This window comes from Triticum dicoccoides, chromosome 2B (assembly GCF_002162155.2).
Source record: "Triticum dicoccoides isolate Atlit2015 ecotype Zavitan chromosome 2B, WEW_v2.0, whole genome shotgun sequence".
NCBI classification, from domain to species: Eukaryota; Viridiplantae; Streptophyta; class Magnoliopsida; order Poales; family Poaceae; genus Triticum; species Triticum dicoccoides.
Window position 1 is genome coordinate 717,159,268 of NC_041383.1, and position 8,495 is coordinate 717,167,762.

Sequence of the window (8,495 nt, forward strand, 5' to 3'; positions counted from 1 at the left end):
GCATGAAAAATAACAAATGAAGTCAGAAAGGGTTGTAAATTGATGATGTGGCTCTAAATGGTGCATTTTGAAGACAGAAAAACAAGGGGGTTAAAATAAGTTCAAAAAAATGAAATCCTTTTGTAACAGATGAGTTTCCGTATGAAACCCTGATACTTCGAAAGAGATTGTCTGTTTTGTACACGATGTGCATCCAGTTTTTGCCGTAAGCCTTTCTACTTTATTGCACATGCTATGTGGGTGAAATTATGATACCATGACAACTTGGAACCTTTTCAGAGTTCATTTCAAATGCTTTTCAATTTCATGGTCTTATAGCTCAAAATAATCAGTAAATGCATGAAAAATAACAAGTAAAGTCAGAAAGGGTTGTAAATTGACGATGTGGCTTTGAATGGTGCATTTTGAACACAGAAAAACAAGGGGGTTCAAATAAGTTCAAAAAAAATGAAATCCCTTTATAACAGACGAGTTTCCGTATGAAACCAGATACTTCGAAGGAGATTGTCTGTTTTGTACACGAAGTCCATACAGTTTTTGCCGTAAGCCTCTCTACTTTCTTGCACATGCTATCTGGGTGAAATGATGATACCATGCCAACTTGGAACCTTATCATTGTTCATTTCAAATGCTTTTCAATTTCATGGTCTTATAGCTCAAAATAATCAGTAAATGCATGAAAAATAACAACTGAAGTTAGAAATGGTTGTAAATTGATGATGTAGCTTTGAATGGTGCATTTTGAACACAGAAAAACAAGGGGGTTCAAATAAGTTCAAAATAAATGAAACCCCTTTATAACAGATGAGTTTCCGTATGAAACCCTGATACTTCGAAGGAGATTGTTTGTTTTGTACACGAAGTGCATCCAGTTTTTGCCGTAAGCCTCTCTACTTTATTGCACATGCTATGTGGGTGAAATGATGATACCATGCCAACTTGGAACCTTATCAGAGTTCATTTCAAATGCTTTTCAATTTCATGGTCTTATAGCTCAAAATAATCAGTAAATGCATGAAAAATAACAAATGAAGTCAGAAAGGGTTGTAAATTGATGATGTGGCTTCGAACGGTGCATTTTGAACACAGAAAAACAAGGGGGTTCAAATAAGTTTAAAAGAAATGAAATCCCTTTGTAACAGACGAGTTTCCGTCCCCTCCAAGGAATACATTTACAAAAGACTTTTGCATTGCTCTCTCTGTGATTGTCTCGGTCATGTTGATGATTCGTGTACTGGAATATTTTGTCAAGGTTGTGGGGATATTTCTGGGACATGTGCCTGCACGTCTACACGTACTGATGCTCGCAAGCATGAGACATGCAAAGTAGGCCTGAACCCTTTGGGCCCTCAATGTAATGCATGTTCTGCAGTTAACCACATTACCAGGCTTTGTCCTGGGCTTCGTCGCTGTCCTCTATGTCATCGTTTGGGCCACAAGTCACGTAAGCTTCCGGCTTGTGCCTCTCTACCCCGATGGGCTTGGAAAAAGAAAAATCTACCACAATCAAAGAGGATCTTGCCTCGGGTTACCGCGGGTGCATCTGAGGTAGGTATCTCTGTGGATGTTGGTATGGCCCGTGCTACTGGGGATCCGCATGGTGGTTGCCTTTCGAAACGGCAACAGAATATCCCGTTCCACGCGGAAGTGGCTAGCCCCCATTGCTTGACGATACGCCTACCCGGTCAGGGTGTAGTCAATTCCGCCTGCCAAAAACCCCAATCGAGTGTTACGACGCTCTCCTCGAGTTCTACACCCACGCCTCCGCCATCTCGACTTTCTCCCCATCGGCTCCCAGCAAGCAATTTCCATCCCCTGCTCCGGCGAAATCTCTCAAGCAGTCCCCGGCTTCGTCACTCATGGCGAACTTCCCCATGAGCCCCTTCGCCTTCGCTCCAGACGGATCTACCTTTGATCGCGGGCCGGCTCACCGGGTCCAGAGACATGTCATGGTGGTGGATGATCCGCCTCTGAATCATGATAGGTACGCCATTGTCTCCGTCCACCCTCCGGTCCCTGATCATCAGAAGGAGTTATGGCTAGCTGAGGTCTGCCGCATTATTGTTGGAGATTTACAGTATGAGCTGCTAGATGACTTTGTTTACCCGCTGGGGATTGGATGTGTTGTGTTTGCGGATATGGAGAGTAGAGATGCTGCCATTAGAGAAGGTCCGCATGCTTTGTCTGAGGATTCCACTTTTTCACTAGTTCCGCATGATGAGAGCATCAATATGCGTATGCCTGCGTTTGAATATGAAGCTTGGGTCATGTTTCTTGCTTTTCCACTGGACTACCAAACAGAGCATTATGTTCATAAGGTAGTCTCACACTTTGGGAAAATGCTTGCCTGGCCCCGCCCGGGTCAGAACAAGGCCAGAGTCCTTGTCAAATGCCATATCAAAGATGTTGCGGAGGTGCCGCATAGTCTGGTCATTACTAGAGTTGGTTTACTACCGGGTCTTGCTCGTTCATGGTCCGTACCAGTTTATGTTCTGAATGGCAGGAATACTATACCGAACTTGGTTGGCAATGAGGACACTCCACCACTTTTGAATGCATCTCCACACCCATACCAGCTCCCTTACTATACCCTCATGCAACAAGCAAGGATTGATGAGATGGTTACTCAGGATGCTTTGAATGCGGAGGCCTGGAATGCTCCTGAACCAGTTAATGATGTTCAGAACAATGGGTGGGGTGTGTGGCCTGTGGTAACTCCACCCTACACTGGTTTCAGCTTTAGGACCTTCTTTCAGTATGATGGTCCGTCCCTCATGGATGGTGTGGACCCGGAGCATAATGTGCAAGATAATTTATGTGACATTTGGTCATCTGATTCGGAGTTTCAAACAGTAGATGCTTTGGCTGATGGATTTGTGAATGGCAGTCCTGCAGCGAGGAGGGAGTTCGTCAGGGCTGGAGGAAACTCTCTTTTTCTTCAGATTGCAGTTGATTATGAGTTCTTGCTATGGATTGGGGGCATGCTCAAACGCATTTATACGCCCACTATCACCCTGCAACACAATTCTCCTGTAATGATGCCCCTCAATCCCTTTCAGATTATTCAGAATCATCTGAATGCAGCGGCGGCAGTTTGGATTGAGTGTATGGTGCCGGAACCTGACATCTTCTCAAGGTTCTTTGCTTCTGCCCTTCAGTGGGGGAGAGTCATTGTCCCATCTGGTGTGCTCTCGCCTAAACCCAGGGCTCGTTCCAATGCTATGAATTGGGATCTACCGGAACAATCTCCTGGCCTCAAGGCGCTTCCACAGCTCGTCTCAGCGGATGAGGAGACTCAGATGATGCTTTCATCAGACCAGTCTACTGCGCTCCAGGTGCTGGCGTCTTCCTCTGTGTTCAATACTCATCAACATAGTAACATATTAGTGCCACTGGACACAACCACTGTCAGACGAAGCAACAGATCCAACAAGTACGATGGTTTCAAAATCAACCATGCTCCGGAAGCAAGGCGTTCAAAATCAAGGGTGAAACCTAGAGACATTCCTTTTGTCAATGTTGTTTCTTTGGCTGCTGCTCCTGTGCAGGTTCCCATTGCCGATTGCCCCCAGCCAATGTCGATCGAGGATCTTCAACAGATGGGGCGCAGTTGTGGAATTCGTCCAGAAGCCATCTCCCGTGACAAGCTGCTGGATGATCAGAGCTCGTCCGGGGAAGCTGAGCACTGAAGGCTACCCGACTGATGAATAAATCGTGGAATGTGCTCTCGTGGAACATCAGAGGCATAAACTCTGATGACAAACTTTTGGCTGTTAGGAATGCGATTGATACTAGCGGTTGTTCTGTGATATGTATCCAGGAAACTAAACGTGAATCCTTCGATCCTGCTTTTATTAAGACTTTCTGCCCTAAGCGCTTCGATAAATTTGTTTTTGCACCGTCAGTGGGGGCTTCTGGGGGCCTCATCGTTATCTGGAATAGTGCTGTTTTTACTGGTACATCTTGGTTTGTGGATTCTTTTGCCATTGGGATCTCTTTCGTGGCCACGCAGTCACATGATTCGTGGAATCTAATCAATGTTTATGGCCCCTGTTCTGGTCAGCGCAGACTAGACTTTACAAACTGGCTTTTTGAGCTTAATATCCCTGATGATGACAATTGGTTAATTCTGGGTGACTTTAACTTTATTCGCTCCACGAATAACAGAAACAAGTCAGGTGGCAACGCTGCGGACATGCTACTATTCAATGAGATCATCCGCGCACAATCACTAATGGAACTACCAGTTAAAGGCCGTGCATACACATGGAGTAACATGCAAGATGATCCTCTGCTTGAACAATTAGATTGGTTTTTCACGTCGTCTGATTGGACCACCAAATACCCTAACACAATGGTCTTGCCCCTGGGGAAGCCAGTGTCTGACCACATTCCTTGTGTGGTCACGATTGAATCAAGCATCCCACGATCCAGGCTTTTTCGGTTTGAAAATTTTTGGACAGATCATGAGGGGTTCATGGAGGTTGTTGCTGGTTCATGGTCTAAACCATGTCACGCACCCAATGCGGCGGCGCGAATTTCCAAAAAGCTCAAGATTCTGAGATATGATCTCAAGCGTTGGAGTAAGGGTGTCTCCAAACTTAAAATTCTGATTCAAATCAGTAATGAGACGCTAACAAACATGGATGCACTTGAGGATAAACGACCCCTATATGTTCAGGAATCAAACTTCAGGAAGATACTGAAAAACCATCTACAGGCCTTGCTCAAATACCAAAATGAGTACTAGCGAAAGAGGTGTACGATCAGGTACTTTCGTTTTGCCGATGAAAACACAAAACTCTTTCAGTCTTTGGCCACAGAGAGGTACAGACACAATACTATTGCCATGCTCAGAGTTGGGGAAGTCGATATACATGACCATGTTGGCAAGGAGGGGGTACTGTTCAATACATACAGAGACCGTTTGGGTTTTTCTAAACCTACCAACATGAAATTTGATCTTTCTAGGATCATTCGCAGGATTGATGGACTGGACCAGCTGAGCACGCCATTCTCTAATGATGAAATAGATGCTGTGGTTAAGGAAATGCCAAATGACAGAGCACCTGGCCCGGATGGGTTTAATGGCTGTTTCCTTAAGAAATGCTGGCAAATTATCAAGACAGATTTCTATGATCTCTGTCACGCATTTCATGCAGGTGGTCTGGATATCACTAGCATAAGTGAGGGTTACATCACCTTGATTCCCAAAAATTCCTCTCCGGAGACGGCTAATGACTTCAGACCAATCACCTTACTCAACTGTTGTCTAAAAGTCATTACAAAGATCCTGGCGAACCGACTGCAGAAAGTGATCCTAAAAATTATTCACAGGAACCAGTATGGATTTATCAAAGGTAGGACCATCCAGGATTGCCTGGCGTGGTCGTACGAATACATTCATCAGTGCCACTCGTCTGGAAGAGAGATCATATTGCTCAAACTAGACTTTGCTAAGGCCTTTGACACGATCGAGCATGCCCCCATGCTGGAAATCATGAAGCGCATGGGCTTTGATGATAGGTGGCTGGGCTGGATGAAACTGATTTTTGGCTCGGGAGTTTCATCCGTCCTCTTGAATGGCGTTCCTGGCCGGAAATTCAAATGCAAATGTGGAGTACGACAGGGTGACCCTCTCTCGCCACTAATCTTTGTTCTTGCTGCTGATCTGCTACAAGCTGCGATCAATGATGCTTATGCTCAGGGATTGCTAGAGCTACCCATTCCACGTGAAAATGCAGGTGATTTCCCGGTGGTGCAGTATGCTGACGACACGATCTTGGTCATGCAAGCTTGTCCTACACAGGCAATCCGTATGAAACTTATCTTGGAGGATTATGCGGCTTTGGTAGGGCTCAAAATTAACTTCCATAAATCGACCCTCATACCCATCAATGTTGATCATCAGCGTGCCGGGGGGTTGGCGGAAGTGTTTGGTTGCTCGGTTGGTTCCCTGCCGTTTACATAACTTGGTCTTCCCATGGGGACAACGAGACCGACGGTTCTTGATCTCATGCCATTAGTCCATTCGGTTGAGAGGAAAACCTCCACTGCCCTAACACTGATGTCGTCAGGGGCCAAACTAACGTTGGTCAATTCGGTGGTCACCTCCATGTTGATATATGCAATGTGTACGATCAAGCTACACCCAAAAATAGTTGAGCATCTGGACAAACTCCGCCGCTATTGTCTATGGGCAAAAAATTCTGATGATGGGATCAAATCCAACTCCCTTGCTGCATGGGAGCTTGTCTGTCGACCGAAACGGTCTGGTGGCCTTGGTGTTATTAATGTCAGAATACAAAATACCGCGCTTCTCCTTAAATACCTGTTCAAATTCTACAATCATGAAGATGTACCCTGGGTTCAGCTGATCTGGGAAACGCACTACCCAAACAAGGTGCCGCACACCGCCGAGCCAGTGGGTTCCTTCTGGTGGAAAGATGTAATGCAGCTCAGTGGAATCTTCCGTGGAATCACCAGGGTAGTCCCCGGAGATGGTCGTACCTCACTTTTCTGGAAGGATGTCTGGTTGGGAGACCCAGCCTCCACATTAATGGATACGCATCCGCGGGCATTCTCATATGCCCTAAATGAGGATGATTCTGTTGCCAAGATCCTCAAATCCACTGATCCTGCCTCGATCTTCAGTCTGCCTCTTTCGATCCAGGCCAGGGAAGAGATCAGAGAGATACAGCAAAGGTCCGCACACGTCGGTCTGGACAGTGGATCGGTTGATACTTGGGTCTGTGACCTGGGACGATACTCATCTAAGAAATACTATATCCACTGCTTCAGACAGGTTATGGCTGATGAGGCCTTTGGATGGCTATGGAAAGCCAAATGCCCGATCAAGTTCAAGATGTTTGGGTGGCTGCTTATGGTAGATCGGTTGAACACCAGGAATATGCTGAAGCGACGGCACTATAATGTGGATGGGGGCGACTATACTTGCATGCTCTGCCAAAACCCACCCGAGGAAACCGTGGAACATCTCTTCTTCACATGCCCTTTTGCCCAACAATGCTGGAGTAGGATTGGTCTGATGTGGCCAGGGGGGACCAACAGGCTTGCCATTTTGCATGGTGGTAGAGAAGACTGGCATCGGCCGCTTTTCATGGACATCTTCTTGCTTGCTGCTTGGAGCCTGTGGATGGAAAGGAATAACCAACATTTCAGGAGGATCCCGCATTCGTTTGGGGCATGGTTAGCTAGATTTAAACATTTGCTGGGTTTGGTGACCCACAACTGTCCGGAGAAGGTTCATCCTTTCCTCTCTGATTTCATTGTTAGTTTGGGCAGCTAGCTTTGTATCAATCATGGCCGGGGGGGCCTAAAACCCCTTTGTAACACAAATGTAACTATTCTGTTGTGAGTAATACAAAGTCAGTGGGAGCCTCTCCCACTGTCACCAATTCCTCAAAAAAAAAAACAGACGAGTTTCCGTATGAAACCCTGATACTTCAAAGGAGATTGTTTGTTTTGTACACAAAGTGCATCCAGTTTTTGCCGTAAGCGTCTCTACTTTCTTCCACATGCTATGTGGGTGAAATGATGATACCATGCCAACTTGGAACCTTTTCAGAGTTCATTTCAACTGCTTTTCAATTTCATGGTCTTATAGCTCAAAATAATCAGTAAATGCATGAAAAATAACAAATGAAGTAAGAAAGGGTTGTAAATTGATGATGTGGCTTCGAACGGTGCATTTTGAACACAGAAAAACAAGGGGGTTCAAATAAGTTCAATAGAAATGAAATCCCTTTCTTACAGACGAGTTTCCCTATGAAACCCTGATACTTCAAAGGAGATTGTCTGTTTTGTACACGAAGTGCATCCAGTTTTTGCCGTAAGCCTCTCTACTTTCTTGCACATGCTATGTGGGTGAAATGATGATATCATGCCAACTTGGAACCTTTTCAGAATTCATTTCAAATGATTTTCACTTTCATGGTCTTATAGCTCAAAATAATCAGTAAATGCATGAAAAATAACAAATGAAGTAAGAAAGAGTTGTAAATTGATGATGTGGCTTTGAATGGTGCATTTTCAACATGTAAAAACAAGGGGGTTCAAATAAGTTCAAAAAAAATATGAAATCCCTTTGTAACGGACGAGTTTCTGTATGAAACCCTGATACTTCGAAGGAGATTGTCTGTTTTGTACATGAAGTGCATCCAGTTTTCGCCGTCAGCCTCTCTACTTTCTTGCACATGCTATGTGGGTGAAATGATGATACCATGCCAACTTGGAACCTTTTCAGAGTTCATTTCAAATGCTTTTTAATTTCATGGTCTTATAGCTCAAAATAATCAGTAAATGCATGAAAAATAACAAATGAAGTCAGAAAGGGTTGTAAATTGATGATGTGGCTTTAAATGGTGCATTTTGAAGACAGAAAAACAAGGGGGTTAAAATAAGTTCAAAAAATGAAATCCCTTTGTAACAGATGAGTTTCCGTATGAAACCCTGATACTTCGAAAGAGATTGTC